Here is a 17,642-nt window from a genome sequence, read left to right on the forward strand (position 1 = left end):
TTCAGTTGTGTCTGACTCTGTGAGACCCCATGGACTGCAGCCTACCAGGCTCCTCCATCCATGGGATTTTCCAGGCAAGAGTACTGGAGTGGGGTGCCATTGCCTTCTCCAACTTAGCAGAACTCCCTATAAATACAATATGGGTGTTTTCAACATCAACTCCCAACTCTTAAAGACCCTAGAGGATGTGAGCAGAGGATAAGAATGCCTAGTTTTTCTTTCATAATTACTGTTCAACGTGAGCCAACTCCATGTGGAGAACCACTAGGACTTTGATAACTGTCAACAAACATTTGTCCAAGCCCCAGGCTTGATGTGCACAAGAAATTCCATGAAAAAAATAAGCACTAAAACAAGAACAAAGATGAAGACCTTTGAGAAATACTAAAATGTATTAAGCAGCACCAAAGCATACTTCTGAACAATTTATTCTAGAGAAATGACTCACAGAAGGTTCTAAGAAATTCTCTCTCCATAGAGCAACCCCTCTGGTCCACATGTACTCAGACTATACAACATACTGTCAGTGTCATGAAGGAAGGGAAGTTTTCGGTGATCACTTATTTCTCAGTCAGCACAAACTTATTGCACTGAGGATGCAGAAATCCTAAAATCACAGTGGAGTTACAGCTAGATTTCATATCAGAAAAAAAAAAAAAATCCTGTGTAAGAGGTGTAGTGTTAGTCACTCAGTTGTGTCAGACTCTTTGTGACCCCACGAACTGTCGCCCACCAGGCTCCTCTGTCCAAGGAATTCTGCAGGCAAGAATAGTGGAGTGAGTTGCCATTACCTTCTTCAGAGGATCTTCCTAACCCAGGGATCGAACCCAGGTCTCCTGCATTACAGGCAGGTTCTTTGTGTAGCAGGGCAAACCCCTGAAAAATCCTTTGTGCAAGCCCCTAAAAAATCCTGTAACATACAATCAGGTCTCCCTGGTGGCTCAGTGGTAAAAAAATCCACCTGCAATGCAGGAGACATGGGTTTGATCCCTGGGTCCAGGAGATCCCCTGGAAAAGGAAATGGCAACCCACTCCAGTATTCCTGCCTAGAGAACCCCATGGAAAAAAGAACCTGGGTGGGTACAGTCCATGGGGTTGCAGAATTAGTCACAATCTAGCAGTGGAACAACAACAACAGCAAACACGTGAGTAGATTGTGATTTGGGGAAAGACCTATTCATGAAAACGTGGCATGAAATGGAGAATGAAGAGACCTGGTGACGTGGATGTAAAATTCTGTAAGAAGTTAAAATTTGTGTGTACAATAATAGTTGTAAATATTTAAACAATCGTTTGTGGCCAAAGGAGCTCAGTATTGCTGTCTGGTTGCTTTGTCTGTGGGCATGCTGATCGCTTCAGTCATGGCCAGCTCTCTTTGATCCCATGGACCAGAGCCTGTCAGGCTCCTCTGTCCATAGGATTCTCTAGGCAAGAATACTGGAGTGCGTTCCCATGCCTTCCACCAGGGGATCTTCCCAACTCAGGGATCAAGTTCACGTCTGTTTATGTCTCCTGAACTGGCACGTGGGTTTTTATCAGTTGTGCCACCTGGGAAGTCTGGTTTCTTTGGGCCCCTGTAAACACAAGGATGCAGGTCTGCACTCTGAGAAAGTGGGCAGAGACTCAGCCCCATTCTCTGAGTCCCCCTTTCTCCACTGCTCTTTACACACATCTCAGCTCCACTCATTTCAACATCTCCCCACCCTATCTACCCCTTCAGGCCCTGGGGTGACACAGCTCTGATCTTCAGCTCCACTGGCAAGGTTTCCCAGAATGTCATGACCTGCTCAAGCAAGGACTTGGGAGGAGTCTCAGAGACATCTGGTCTTATATTATTTGAGGGCCTTCAACCTATGTCAGCAGATGGAAACCACCTGGGGCTCAAGAGACAGAAATCTGATCTCTACCCTCCCGGACCTCAGAAATCTTTGTTATTTTGTCCCCAAATCTCTGAACTGAGCCAAGTGGATGAAGAGTTCCTTCCATGATTGTACTCTTTATCTTATTCAGCTGATTCCTGAATTATGCACACAGCAGTCTCAACAGAAACCCAGTCGTGTTACCCTCACATAAGCTCATGGGATAAATCTGCAAGAATATAAAATATCTAAAACTATCACCCATCGCACAAGCAGGTTTTTAAAAGAATTAGTGCAATGTCCTTTTCCAAAGAAAGAAATGAATGTCACCACAAAGCAAATCGCCCCTCTTGTCTGTAGGACTTGGAAAGTTATCTTCTGACACATATCCATCCTGAACCCATATCTCCTGGGAGAGTCTTCCCAGATATCCACTCGGATGAGGTGTGTTCCTGCCAGAGCAGCACAATTCCCCAAGAAGGCCCAAGTCCATCACAGAAACACACACAAGGATGGTACTGATACCTCACTACTTTTCTTTTTTTCTTAGTTATTTATTTAATTTTAGCTATGCTGGGTATTTTTGCTATGAGGCCTTTTTCTCTAGTTGTAGTGAGCCAGGGCTACTCTCTGGTTGCACTGTGCAGGCTTCTCCTTGCAATCGCTTCTCTTGCTGCAGGGCACAGGCTCTATGGTGCGTGGACTCAGTAGTTGTGTCTCCCGGGTGCTAGAATGCAGGCTCAATAGTGGCACATGGGCTTAGTTGCTCTGTAACATGTGTGATCTCCCCACACCAGGGATCGAACCCATGTCTCCTGCACTGGCAGGTGGAGTCCTGTCCTCTGAACTACCAGGGAGACTCCATCATTAGCTTTCAAAATCTCCACGAGGAATTCTGGGGACAGTCAGGTGGTAAAACTGAGCAAGGGTAAGGGGCAACCAATTGTCTTGCCTGTCTATTGTCATGCATTTAATTCCTTGGGTACAAATGGCTCAACAAGGTCGTGTGACCTTGGAGTAGCATGAAGGTCAGTTTGCAAAGACAACTTTCCCCATGGACACATCCTCGGCCTCCTGAGTAGCTTCATGTCATCCAGTGAAGTTTGTCCAGCACCCATTTTTCTGAGATTCTACTGAACAGATAGGAGGAGTGCACCTGGATTTCAGGTTGCTTTGAAATATATGTGGTGTTCAGCTACACCCCCAGAGAAATGGAACAGCAGTCAAAATATGTAGTGATGTGGGTGACAATGGGGTGAAGATTCTTTAATTTTTTTTTTAATTTTAATTTTTCTGAGGTATTCTGTTATAATATTAGATGAGTTTTAGGTTTGCAACAATATATTTCAGCTCCTGCATACCGTGCACCTGCTCGGCACCAACACGTTATCTTCCCTCCTTTACTCTCCGTGACTGTGTTACCCTTGGGCCCTCCCACCTGCCAATTCCCCGCTGCATCCACTACTCAGTTCCAAGTATCTGGTATGTGTTCTTGTGTGATTTGTTTTGTTCCTTGATTTTTTTCACTTGTTTTCTTTCTGTTTCTTGGTTTCTTCCTGCTTCACACATGAGTAGAGTCAATAGGTGTTTCTCCTCTCTTAATCTGTTTTCAGACATGGAAGGAACAAAGCTAATATATGACTTGGATTGGTCAGGAAAATCTTAACAAGGTCACACGACCTGGGAGCAGTAACAAGTTAGCTAAGAAAGGGAAATTCCACCACGGACCCTCAGCCACCTCCAAGGCTGCATCTCCTCCAGTGCACAGAGTCCGGTGCTCACCATTCTGAGTATCTACTGACAGATGGGAAGTACCCAGCTGGATTTCAGGTTGTTTGTTTTTATTTGGTGTTCAGTTTATCCCCCAGAGAAACGAGACGTAAATAAAATATGTAATATTTGGCAAAACTAATACAATTATGTAAAGTTTAAAAATAAAATAAAATTAGAGAAAATAAAATAAAATATGTACACAGGTGGCTTTATGCACTGTGAAAGTCGTTCAGTCCTGCCTGACTCTTTGCGATCCCATGGACTATATAGTCCGTGGAATTCTCCAGGCAAGAATATTGGAGTGGGTAGCCTTTCTCTTCTCCAAGGAATCTTCCCAACCCAGGGATCGAACCCAGGTCTCCTGCATTGCAGGCAGATTCTTTACCCACTAAGTCACAAGGGATGCACTGAGGCATGGATAATGTCATTTTTAAGTACTTCTTTTCTAGGGTATCTTTGGGTTACAATAGTACATGTTTTATTTCTATAAAAATAGATTTCAACTCTGGCATGCTATAAAACTGACCAGCACCAAAAACTGGATTTTTCTTTTACCATCCTGTGGGCCTCTTTTACTGCCACCCTCTGACACCCGCTGCTCTGTTCTGTGAATTTGTGTTTATTCTTGTGTTGTTTGCTGTCTATTAATAATCTTTTGCACCAAATATGCGTGAATTTATAAGGTATATCTCTTTTCGGAAAATGTCTGCAAGATGTTTTTAGATCAAAAGTGATACTTAACCTTGATTGGATTAATACAACCTCATCAAGGTCAAGTGATGTGGGAGCAGACTCAAAGGCAGCAGGAAAGGGAAAGGACCCCTCTGACCCTCCTTAGCCACCTTCAAATGTGCACAGAGTGTCCAGCACCAACATTCTGAGCATTTACTGACAGGTAAGAGGTATGCGGCTGGGATTTAGGCTGATTTAAATTTGGTGGTGTGTGTACATAGGAGAAATGGAACAGTAGACAAAAGAGGTACCCATGTGGTCTAGGCGATGGGGTATGGATACTTTAATGTTTACATTTCATGATTTTTGTAGGGTGATTTTCTTGAAGAGATCTCTAGTCTCCCATTCGGTTGCTTTCCTCTCTTTCTTTGCATTGATCGCTGAGGAAGGCTTTCTTATCTCTCCTTGCTATTCTCTGGAACTCTGCATTCAGATGCTTATATCTTTCCTTTTCTCCTTTGCTTTTGGCTTCTCTTCTTTTCACAGCTATTTGTAAAGCCTCCTCTGACAGCCATTTTGCTTTCTTGCATTTCTTTTCCATGTGGATGGTCTTGATCCCTGTCTCCTGTATAATGTCACGAACCTCCGTCCATAGTTCCTCAGGCACTCTGCCTATCAGATCTAGTCCCTGAAATCTATTTCTCCCTTCCACTGTATAACCATAAGGGATTTGATTGAGGTCATACCTGAATGGTCTAGAGGTTTCCCCCACTTTCTTCACTTTAAGTCTGAATTTGGCAATAAGGAGTTCATGATCTGAGCCACAGTCTGCTCCCAGTCTTGTTTTTGCTGACTGTAAAGAGTGTCTGCATTTTTGGCTGCAAAGAATAGAATCATTCTGATTTCAGTGTTGACCATCTGGTGATGTCCATGTGTAGAGTCTTCTCTTGTGCTGTTGGAAGAGAGTGTTTGCTATGACCAGTGCATTCTCTTGGCAAAACTCTATCAGCATTTGCCCTGCTTCATTCTGTACTCCAAGGCCAAATTTGCCTGTTACTCCAGGTGTTTCTTGACTTCCGACTTCTGCATTCCAGTCCCCTAATGAAAAGGACATGTTTTTTGGGTGTTGGTTCTAAAAGGTCTTGTAGTTCTTCATAGAACCATTCAACTTCAGCTTCCTCAGTGTTACTGGTTGGGGCATAGGCTTGGATTACCGTGATATTGAAAGGTTTGCCTTGGAAACAAATAGAGATCATTCTGTGATTTTTGAGATTGCATCCAAGTACTGCATTTTGGACTCTTTGGTTGACCATGATGGCTACTCAATTTCTTCTAAGGGATTCCTGCCCACAGGAGTAGATACAATGGTCATTTGAATTAAATTCACCCATTCCAGTCCATTTTAGTTCGCTGATTTCTAGAATGTTGACGTTCATTCCTGCCATCTCCTGTTTGACCACTTCCAATTTGCCTTGATTCATGGACCTGACGTTCCAGGCTCCTATGCAATATTGCTCTTTACAGCATCGGACCTTGCTTCTATCACCAGTCACATCCACAACTGGGTATTATTTTTGCTTTGGCTCCATCCTTTCATTCTTTCTGGAGTTATTTCTCCATGGATCTCCAGTAGCATATTGGGCACCTACCAGCCTGGGGAGTTCCCCTTTCAGTGTCCTATCATTTTGCCTTTTGTACTGTTCACTGGGTTCTCAAGGCAAGAATACTGAAGTGGTTTGCCATTCCCTTCTCCAGTGGACCACATTCCGTCAGAGCTCTCTACCATGACCCTCCGGTCTTGGGTGGCCCCACAGGGCATGACTTATTTTCACCGATTTAGACAAGTCTGTGGTCCATGTGATCAGATTGGCTAGTTTTCTGTGATTGTGGTTTCTGTGTGTCTGCCCTCTCATGACCTCTCGCAACACCTACTGTCTTCCTTGGGTTTCTCTTACCTTGGACATGGGGTATGACTTCACAGCTGCTCCAGAAATTGCAGCTGCTGCTCCTTACCTTGGATGAGGGCTATCTCCTCAGAGCCGCCCCCCTGACCTTGAAGGTGGAGTACCTCCTCTCGGCCCTCCTGCACCCACGCAGCCACCACTCCTTGGCTGTTGGGTAGCTCCTCTGGGCCACCGATGGTGTGATCACTCACCTAAAGCCAGACATCTTGGAATGTGAAGTCAAGTATGTCTTAGAAAGCATCATTACAGACAAAGCTAGTGGAAGTAATGGAATTCCAGTTGAACTATTTCAAATCCTGAAAGATGATGCTGTGAAAGTGCTGCACTCAATATGCCAGCAAATGTGGAAAACTCAGCAGTGACCGCGGGACTGGAAAAGGTCAGTTTTCATTCCAATCCCAAAGAAAGGCAATGCCAAAGAATTCTCAAACACAATTGTACCCATCTCACATGCCAGTAAAGTAATGCTCAAAATTCTCCAAGACAGGCTTCAGCAGTACGTAAACTGTGAACTTCCAAATGTTCAAGCTGGTTTCAGAAAAGGCAGAGTAAGGAGAGATCAGATTGCCAACATCTGCTGGATCACTGAAAAAGCAAGAGAGTTCCAGAAGAACATCTATTTCTGTTTAATTGACTCTGCCACAACCTTTGACTGTGTGGATCACATTAAAGTGTGGAAAATTCTGAAAGAGATGGGAATACCAGACCACCTGACCTGCCTCTTGAGAAACCTGCATGCAGGTCAGGAAGTAACAGAACTGAACATGGAACAAGAGACTGGCTCCAAATAGGAAAAGGAATACATCAAGGCTGTCTGTGGTCACCCTGCTTATTTAACTTCTATGCAGAGTACATCATGAGAAATGCTGGGCTGGAAGAAGCACAAGCTAGAATCAAGATTGCCGAGAGAAATATCAACAACCTCAGATATGCAGATGACACCAGCTTTATGGCAGAAAGTGAAGAGGAACTAAAAAGCGTCTTGATGAAAGTGAAAGAGGAGAGTGAAAAAGTTGGCTTAAAGCTCAACATTCAGAAAACGAAGATCATGGCATCTGGTCCCATTACTTCATGGCAAATAGGTGGGGAAACAGTGGCAGACTTTATTTTGGGGGTCTCCAAAATCACTGCAGATGGTGACAGCAGCCATGAAAGTAAAAGACGCTTACTCCTTGGAAGGAAAGTTAGGACTAACCTTGATAGCATATTGAAAAGCAGAGATATCAGTTTGCCAGCAAAGGTCCGTCTAGTCAAGGCTATGGTTTTTCCAGTCGTCAAGTATGGATGTGAGAGTTGGACTGTGAAGAAAGCTGAGCCCCAAAGAATTGATGCTTTTGAACTGTGGTGTTGGAGAAGACTCTTTAGAGACTCTTGGACTGCAAGGAGATCCAACCAGTCCATCCTAAAGGAGATCAGTCCTGGGTGTTCATTGGAAGGACTGATGCTGAGGCTGAAACTCCAATCTTTGGCCATGTCATGCAAAGAGTTGACTCATTGGAAAAAACCCTGATGCCGGGAGGGATTGGGGGTAGGAGGAGAAGGGGAAGACAGAGGATGAGCAGGCTGCATCGCAATCCCGACTTGATGGACATGAGCTTGAGTGAACTCAGAGAGTTGGTGATGGACATGGAGGCCTGGCCTGGTGCTGTGATTCATGGGGTCACAAAGAGTCAGACACCAATGAGCGACTGAACTGGACTGATTCATTGAATTTGTTAGATTAAACGTTATGTGTACAAAAAATATATTCCAATTCCAGTAGATCATAAAACTGGTGAGCACCAACAACTTGGGAGTTTTGTTACCATCCTGTGGACCCGTTTCACTCGCTGGCCGTCCCCTTGCCACTATCGTCTGACATGCCCTGCTCTGTTCTGTGAGAATGTTTGCTTTTGTGTCATTTGCTTTCCTTTCTTTTTGTTTTGAATTATTTGCTTTTGAAATTTTTGTTTAGTGTTCCACATCAAAGTGAATTCACAAGGTATTTCTCTTTTCTAAATGGGTCTTCAAGACACTGAGAGATACAGGGTGAGTATTGTTGTTCAGTCACTCAGTTGTGTCTGACTCCCTGTGACCACCTGGGCTGCAGCCTACATAACGTTGATTGGTTAAGAAAACCTCATCAAAAAAGAAAAAAAAAAAAAAAAAGGAAAGAAAAACCTCATCAATGTCATGTGACCTTAGGGGAGTATCAAGTCAGGGGGAAAGGGGAATTTCCCCTCTGACCCTCCTCAGCCACCCTGGAAGCTGCATCTCCTCAGCTGGAGTGTCCAGAACTCATGATTCTGAGCATCTGCTGACAGACAGAGGCTCACAGCTGAATTTCAGGTTGTGTGGTTTAAATTTCGTGTTTGGCTAGTCCCTCAGGGAAATGGGACAAGAGTAAAATCATGTAGTGATGTGGCTTTAGGCAGCCGGGGACGGATTCTCTAGTTTCTTTAGAATTTTATTTTAATTGTTTTAAGTTTTGGTATTATTCCAATATAATTTTAGTGAAGTTTTAGGTGCATCGCCATACATTTCAGCTTCTGTGAACTACACACCTTCTCAGCACCAAAAACTGCAGTTTTCCTCTGTTAGTATCTGCTGCCCCATTTCCTTTGAGGCTTGTCTTCTGATTTCCTTTACTCAGGTCTGTGTATCTTTGTATTTGCTATCATATCCATGTTGTCTTCTTTAAAATTCTTTTTCCTTATTTTCTTTTTGTTTGTCTTTTGTGTTCCACACCTGAGTGAGATTGTGAATTATTTCTTTCTCTTCACATGTCTTCAGATGTGGTTAGACCAAAGGGAATAGATGATGTCACTTGGCTAAGAAACTCTCGACAAGCTCATGCAACCTTGGAGCAGCCTCAGGTCAGCTGGGAAAGGGACCTTCCTTCTTGACTGGTCTCAGCCACCATCAAAGCTGCATCTCCCTCAGTGAGAGCATTCCTCCCCCACCTCTATGATCATCTTCTACAGAGAGGAGGGGCACAGCTGGATTTTAGGATGGTTTGCTTTTTAAAGCTGGTGTTCAGCATATTGTTCAGAAAAAAGTCCATAGTAAACTTATGTAGTGGTGTGGCCTGGCAAGAGCGGAAGGTGTCTTGAACTTTAAAGGTTCATTTTTTAAACTGAGTAAACATTGATGTTAATATTAGATGTTTCATTTGTACTTTTTTTTTTTTTTTGCAATTACAAAGCTAATTTTAAAACTTTGGGGTGACCTCCACAGGAAAAAAAAAAAAAAAAGACTGGGAAAGTATAACCCCCTCACCCTCTGAGAGTGGCTGAAAGGGAGAGAGGCTACCTGAGGGGAAGGAAGCACAAAAGGGACTCACTGCAGACTCATGGCAAAGGGAACGCCATCAGTCCTGGGCCCGGAGCCCTGCGGCAGGAAACCCCAGCGTGGGGGCACTGGCTTCAGGTGCACAGGCCAAGGGCAAGAGGGTTGCACACAAAGCTCCAAAGCTACTTGGCTTCCCCCTTCCCTTTTGCCTTTTTCAGCTTCTGCTGCGTGATCTGCATGTCCCTGTGCTTGGGGAACAATCGTCCCAGCAGCTCAGTGCTTTCCCTTAACCGAGCTGCTCTGCCTTTTCTTATTCTTCTGGCGGGCAAGTTCCTGCTGGCTACCTCGTGTCATGCTGACTGCAGTGACTCTGCCCTTTTGTACATTATTATATTTCAGCTTTTGGAACCTTATTCATGTTCACCACCCAGATTATCCTCTCTCACTGACACTACACATTTGACTGCCGTGACTCTCCTGCCTTCTTCCCTGAAGCTTCCTCCCTCAGTTCAGTTCAGTAACTCAGTCATGTCCGACTCTTTGTGACCCCATGGACTGCAGAACGACAGGCTTCCCTGTCCATCACCAACTCCTGGAGTTTCCACAAGTGCCGGGGTCCAGCCTTGGCTGATCCAGGGTATTCAAAGGAGAGACGGCATCGGCGACCTATTTATTTAAATATTCATCAAAGATATTAAGAGTAATAGAATGAGGATAGCTCAGTGAAGAAATTCAGTGGAGAAAAGAGGCTGGATAATTCAGCCAGAAAGTGAGAGAAAGAACGACATGGGGAGACCAAGCTTCAGTGAACAAGGCCCGCACTTTATTTTCCAAAGTAGTTTTTATACCTTAAGTTATGCATAGAGGATAATGGGGGAAGGGGAAGAGTCATGCAGTAAGCCAGGCTTTCTTCCTGCAAACTTATCATATGCAAAAGTTTAGGTGATTTGCATCATCTTCTGGCCCGGAGGCCTGTTAACATTTTAAGACCCTTTCTTCAGAAAACTTATTTTTCTCTAAAGGTGATTAGTCAAGCGCCACCCTCCAAAAGCATTAGATAAAGTTGCATTCCTACAGAGCAAAGGTGTGATGGGCTATAACAAGACAAAGAATTAACTCAAGGGTCCAAGGTTACAAACACTGCCAGGGACACAGCAGGTAAGGGATATGGAGACTTAGCAGCAAACATTGGCCCAACAAGTGAAAAACCCTTCACCAATACAATTTCTAATCAATCTTTTAACTGCTCAAAGGAGTCTGTATTTAGACAGTTTAGAACATCTCCTGCCTCTCACAGTTGGGAGGCTCTGAGCAATCACATGTGGCCGGAACAACCTATTCAGGCAGGCTAGAGGACTTCCAAAGGAGTTTGTAGGTTGAAACACTATCACACCCAGGAACTTTATTAACTGGAGCTGTAAGTTAACTCTTTTTTTCAGAGAGAGGTAGTGGGGGACAGCCCCCCGTAAAGTCAGAGGTGTAGGTGAGAGCACAAAGCAGAAAGTAGGCAGACTCTGGTTTTGGGGGTAGATGCTCGAGAATTTCCAGGGGGACTCCTGAGGCTCGATCCCGCCTTTGTGTATGCCGAGCCTCCTTCCTCATGACCTTTGCCATGGGCGGAGTTCCTCACGCTGGCTCCCGGCAGTGATAGACTTCCAGTTGAGCTATTCCAGATCCTGAAAGATTATGCTGTGAAAGTGCTGCACTCATTATGCAATATGCCAGCTCCCAGCACACAAGTGTATGTCCATTGAGTCTGTGATGCCATCCAACCATCTCATCCTCTGTCATCCCCTTCTCCTCCTGACTTCAATCTTGTCCAGCATCAGGGTCTTTTCAAGTTAGTCACTTCTTCACATGAGGTAGCCAAAAGATTGGAATTTCAGCCTCAGCATCAGTCCTTCCAAGGAACACCCAGGACTGATCGCCTTTAGGATAGACTGGTTGGATCTCCTTGCCGTCCAAGAGTCTCTCAAGAGTTTTCTCCAACACCACATTTCAAAAGCATCAATTTTTCAGTGCTCAGCTTTCTTGAGAGTCCAACTCTCACAACCATACATGACTACTGGAAAAACCATAGCTTTGACTAGATGGTCCTTTGTTGGCAAAGTAATGTCTCTGCTTTTGAATATGCTGTCTAGCTTGGTCATAACTTTTCTTCCAAGGACCAATTGTCTTTTAATTTCATGGTTACAGTCACCATCTGCAGGGATTTGGGAGCCCCCAAAAATAAAGTCTACCACTGTTTCCACTGTTTGCCCATCTATTTGCCTTGAAGTGATGGGACCAGATGCCAAGATCTTCGTTTTCTGAATGTTGAGGTTTAAGCCAACTTTTTCACTCTCCCCTTTCACTTTCATCAAGAGGCTCTTTAGTTCTTCAATTTCTGCCATAAGTGTGGTGTCATCTGTATATCTGAGGTTATCAATATTTCTCCCGGCAATCGTCATCCCAGCTTGTGCTTCATGCAGCCCAGCGTTTCTCATGATGCACTCTGCATGTATGTTAAATAAGCAGGGTGACAATATACAGTCTTGACATACTCCTTTCCTGGTTTGGAACAAGTCTATTGTTCCATGTCCGGTTCTAACTGTTGCTTCATGACCTGCATATAGATTTCTCAGGAGGCAGTACAGGTGGTCTGGTATTCCCACCTCTTCAGAATTTTCCAGAGTTTGTTGTGATCCACACCATCAAAGGGCTTTGACATAGTCAATAAAGCAAAAGTGGATGTTTTCTGCAACTCTCTTGCTTTTATGGTGATCCAGTGGATGCTGTAAGCATCCTCCCTACTGTGCGCTGCCTGTTCTCACATCTGTGTGTTACCTTTGTCTCTGCTGTGTTTGTCACTGTTCTGGTTTGTTCCTTCTTTGTTTGCTCTCACTCTTCTACCCAGGAGGGAAGTCCTCTTGTCTTTGCTTTCAGCCTCTGACTTAATTCATCAGCATCATAGCACTAAGGTCTCTCCATGTTCTGGAGAATAATAACATCTCAACTGTTTTTCTTTGTCTGGCTGATTCGATTTCCATTGAATATGCATACTATTGAAATCCAAAAACATTATTTGTTCATCCTTAGTTGAAACATGTATTTCACATGAGCTAGGTACAAATGAGACGCTGAGGACAAAAGTTCCAGGAAACAGACCCTCAGCCGTGAATCATCTAAGCTAGTAGAGAGGAAGATAATTTGAAGTGAGTTTGTACTTGAAAATTGCCTTCCCTGATGTCAAATGGGAGAGCCCAGTTTTCCAAATAATCGCACTTATTTTTGATTTTCAAATGCCTATTCCTCAATATTAAGTGTAGCTCCCCCCTAGCACAAATGTTTGTGTACATGGGGGCAGATCTTTTATCTCCTAGATTGTGATACATGTAACCCAAATCTCTAAATTTAGTCTTCTGAGGATGCAAATCCAAATGCATGTTAGTCTGGGTCCTAATCTGTGTGTCAGTAATCAGAGGAGAATATAGAAATGTCTGGGCAGTTCAGTTCAGTCGCTCCATCATGTATGATTCTTTTGAACCCCGTGGAGTGCAGCACACCAGGCTTCCCTGTCCATCTTCACCTCTGGGAGCTTACTCAAACTCATGTCGATTGAGTCAGTGATGCCATCCAACCATATCATCGTCTGTCGTCCCCTTCTTCTCCAGCCTTCCATCTTTCCCAGCATCCAGTCTTTTCCTGTGAGTCAGTTCTTAACATCAGATGGCCAAAGAATGGGAGTTTCAGCATCAGTCCTTCCAGTGAATATTCAGGACTGATTACTTTAGGATGGACCGATTGCATCTCCTGGCAGCCCAAGGGACTCTCAAGAGTCTTCTCCAACACCACAGTTCAAAAGCATCAATCCCTCAGCATTCACCTTTGTTTACAGTCCAACTCTCACATCCATACAAGACTACTGGAAAAACCATAGCCTTGACTAGATAGACCTTTGTCAGCAAAGGAATGTCTCTGCTTTTTAATATGCTGTCTAGATGGGTCATAGCTTTTCTTCCAAGGAACCAGTGCCTTTTCATTTCATGGCTGCCATCACCATCTGTAGTGATTTTGGAGCCCCCCAAAATAAAATCTGTCACTGTTTCCCTACCCATTTATCATGATCTTAGTTTTCTGAATGTTGAGTTTTAAGCCAACTTTTTCACTCTCTCCTTCCACTTTCATCAAGAGGCTCTTTAGTTCTTCTTCACTTTCTGTGAAGAGAACAATCTGGACAGGAGAAGTCAAATTGTCAGAAACCTGGTCCCAATGTCATGATCCCCATTTGGGGTCGATAAGGCAGGGATGTCTCTGTGTCTCTGCATCAAAATGACAGTTTCTTCTTCCTTTTCACAGAGGAGATCCAAAAATTAAGATTGAGGAGAATCTCCAGTAGGTGTGGAAGATGGCTGGTCATTACGGATGGCTGAGAGCCTGCTGACTCTTTCAAGACCAGAAAGTGAGCAAGCAAAAGCCGGGACCTGGGAGGCAGATGGCTCCCCTACCACAGGAGAAAGACTCCATGGTGAGTGGAGGCGTGGACCCGCAGGGAATCTGTGGGTGGCATGGACTGCGGAGACAGGGTTTAGACCTGGAATATTCTGGGTCCATAACTCATTAGTGCATTCACATCCAAAGATAGCTGCCTGGACCTCCCTCCCCAGCAGATTGGGCCACTCAGAGCCTAGGAGGAACCATCGGGGCTCCTCGGGATTATGTCTGCCCTGGCTTCATCCAGATCTCTCAATGGGGCTCTTATTGTTCACCTTAGACCGCCAGCCCCTCCTCCTCTGATGCTCCGGATGAGGGCTTTGGGAATCACAAGATTGTAACTACCCCGGCACCTGAGGGACCACGTTCTTTCTCCAGAACCAGCATGCAACACTCTCCATCCGTCCTTTCATTCCCTTTGGCCTCGTGCCTGTGGCTTCTGATGACTCACTGGCCTAGTTCTCCTCCACCCACAGGTGAAGTGTAAGGACTGTGGAGCCTTTGGGCACACAGCAAGGAGCCTCAGGTGCCCCATGAAGCGCTGGCAAGGGGCACTGGTCCCCCTGCCCTTGGGGTCCAGATTTGGTAAGGAGAACCTGGCATGGAAGCTGCAGGACCCACTTAACCTTAAGGGGCCCCAGGGACCCTTAACACGGCTGAGAGAGAGGAGGAGGAAAGGCAGAGGTGAGCGGCAAGGAGGTGGGACACAAGGTCTGTGCTGTAATCTGGAGAAGGTTCCTCTCTTTGTCGACACTGTGCTGAGCCATCTCTAGAAAGGACAGGGAAACTGGGGAGACAGAGACAGGAGCCACGTCCTCAGGGGCCACACTCAGGAGCTCACACTAGGCCCTGACTTCACTAAGGACAGTGTGGAACACTCACAACTTTGCAGCTTACCGGCCCCAAAGCCCTGGAGGGGTCTCTGGAGACGGGGTAGGACATGGGAGGGATCTGCACAAAGGCAGAGGGGTTCAGGTCCTGTGTCACTCCCAAACTAGAAAAGAGGCTGGGCCACAGCACCGATAGTCCCAACTGTGGCAAGGACACTGGATTTCTGACACTTGACATGTTTGTGTTGCAGGAAAGAGGAGCAACAGAGGAAGCTCCTAAAGCGATTTCCCAGGAGGCCCTGCAGTCGGCAGCCACAGAGCTGGAAGGAGGAGCTGGAGCCCGGCCTCTGCCTGAGGGTCAGTTTCTGCTGGGCCCCCTCTTTGATCCACTGGCCTCAGTCCTGTCTGTGGGAGGAAACGGTCATGTTCTTTCCTGACCAAAGTCATCATTTATTTTTCAGAGGCCATTTTTCATGGTGCTTTGATTTTGCATTCTTACACGCATGTCTGATGAGAAGCTGGCAGGGACATGGAAGTGATTTTATCAGCAGCTTCCAGAGTCGAATCCTTTAAGTTAGAACAGGAGTCTGTAAATTGTGATTCATCCTCCAAAACTGGACATGAAAACTCATTTTGCCATCAAGGCGCCTGCAAATCACCAATCTGTGTACAGTCTGGAGAAGAAGGTCTACCAAACACTTGCTTCCCCTTACTTAACAAGAGACATTGTTAGAACATTTCCATTTGCCATTGGATATATAAATGTATCAAGGTCACATGAGCATCCTGATGTTGAGGATCTTATATAAAAGTAATGCCTGTGAGGTGTTTTACTGAATGGAGAGAAGATTCTCACACCTGGCCTCTCTGTGTGTGGTCTTCTCTTACAGCACCCAAACATGCCCGTGCTTATCCACACATCCAAGAGGAAATCCTTCCAGGAAACAGATCACTCAAGAGGGTCACCCACGAGGAGAGATGATGTGAAATCCAGCCTTCCTGCGGTGCCTCTCATCGGCAGGAATTTGGCCCCGGCCTCCAAGGGCCGCATTGAGGCTCCAGGCAAGAGATGTGTGCAGACCCCCAGCCTGACACGTGTGAACCCCTCAAAGAAACCTAGACTCAGCCCCGTCCATACTCCCCAACAGAGCACTCCGACAGCAGATCTGGGGGCCTTCCTGAATCTCCTTCCTCCACCTAGCACAGCTGGACGTGGACTGAGAGTGGCCGCCCATGTATCCATGGAGACACCTGCTCAGGGGCAGCGCTTTGACCTCCAGCCTCCAGTGGACAGATATCCCTCCAGGAGCGTGCGTGCCTCTCCGCAGCCCACCCCCCACCCATCATCTGTGTCCCCGCCCAGCCTCTGAGGATGCTCTTCCTGAGAGACAGCGAAGGCTGCTGGAGCTGCCGGTGCACTGCGCCCCCGTTTCCGCGGTCTACGGAGCGGCCAGCCCCTCCTGCTCTGAGCCTGTGCGTGGACCAGGAGCCAGACGGACATGCTGTCCCCGGGCCCCTGAGCACCCTCTATGATGACCCCTAGGTGTCTTCTTCCTCAGAAGAGAGTGACTGGGATGAAGACACCAGTGGCAACTGAGACTCATCCTCCAGCGCCTGGTGCCCTGACGTGACTGTGACTCTGGCAGGTTGGCTGGGTGTTAGAAGGAGCAGCTGTTCCCGGTGAAGCAGGACTCCCCACCCTGGTGGGCGAGACAGCAGTGAGATCGGACCACCCTGGGGACACACAGCTGCACACACTGCCCTGTCTCCTCATGGAATCCGAGTCTGTCCCATGGCACTCATCCAACCGAATGTCAAGCTGTCAACCTAAAACTAGTATAAGTAATTGAGGCAAATCCTAGGAGTGACTTTAACCATTGTGTAGATAGGAAGTAACGGTAGTATCTGTAGTTGATGATGGTAGTGTCTGTGTTGGATGGTAGTATCTGTATCTGAACATTTGGAACCTGCCTAAAGAGCCTGACTCTGCTCTGCAGAAGGTCAGTCACGCCCTGTCCTGACAGAAGTCTAGTGGTCTCTGTGGAGTCTTGCACTATAAATCACAGTGGGGAAAATTCCCATGGCTGTGCTTATCAAGTGTCATTAAATGTTACTACAAAGTTTTGCTTTGAAATATTTCTTTCTGTGTTTTCAGAATAAACAAGAAAAATTACAGTCCTCTCAAGAGATGTAGAAAGATCATTTGGTCACATTCAACACCCTGGTCAGGCAGGCCCTGCACCCAGACCGTGCAGGGCCTTCCTTCTGCCCTAAATCAAATCAGCAATAGGTCAAGATCCATTTCATATGTATATATAATTACATACTGTTGAATGTAATATGCTAATAGTTTATTAAGATCTTTTGTATTTATGCTCATCAGGAAATTTTTGATTTTGTTATTATGTATCATGTGACTTTGTTATCCTGGAATGCTACGCTTAGTGGCTCAGTCGTGTGTAACTCTTTTGGACCCCATGGACTGCAGTCCACCAGGCTCCTCTGTCCATGGGTATTCTCCAGGCAAGCATCCTAGCGTGGGTTGTCGTGCCCTTCTCCAGGGGATCTTCCCAACCCAGGGGTTGAACCCAGGCCTCCTGCACTCCAGGCAAATTCTTTACAGACTGAGCCACTAGGGAAGCCCTATTATGTCATCCTGGTATGAAAAACTAGTTGGAATCAGTTGCCACCTTGCTTCTGAATGATACTTTTGGTAGGATTGATATACTGTCTCCCACAAATTTTTTAAAGTTTACCAGTGAAAAAGTGAATTTTAATAAAGTTTTACCATAGAAAACATT

General features: G+C 45.6%; 1 long non-coding RNA gene across 2 annotated transcripts; it reads left to right on the forward strand.

Moving 5' to 3' along the window:
* The first annotated feature begins 3,898 nt into the window (after positions 1-3,898).
* On the forward strand, positions 3,899-16,962 carry LOC147343467 (uncharacterized). Of its 2 annotated transcripts, XR_015156025.1 has the most exons (4): positions 3,899-4,527; positions 13,877-14,045; positions 15,093-15,198; positions 15,732-16,962. It is a non-coding gene; the product is annotated as an uncharacterized LOC147343467 (long non-coding RNA). The 2 variants fall into 2 exon arrangements; XR_015156026.1 differs by lacking the exon at positions 15,093-15,198.
* Positions 16,963-17,642: the final 680 nt, after the last annotated feature.

The sequence above is a fragment of the Bos grunniens genome, chromosome 27, assembly GCF_055505025.1.
Source record: "Bos grunniens cultivar Pamir isolate PY7600 chromosome 27, Bosgru_T2T1.0, whole genome shotgun sequence".
In the NCBI taxonomy this organism is placed as follows: Eukaryota; Metazoa; Chordata; class Mammalia; order Artiodactyla; family Bovidae; genus Bos; species Bos grunniens.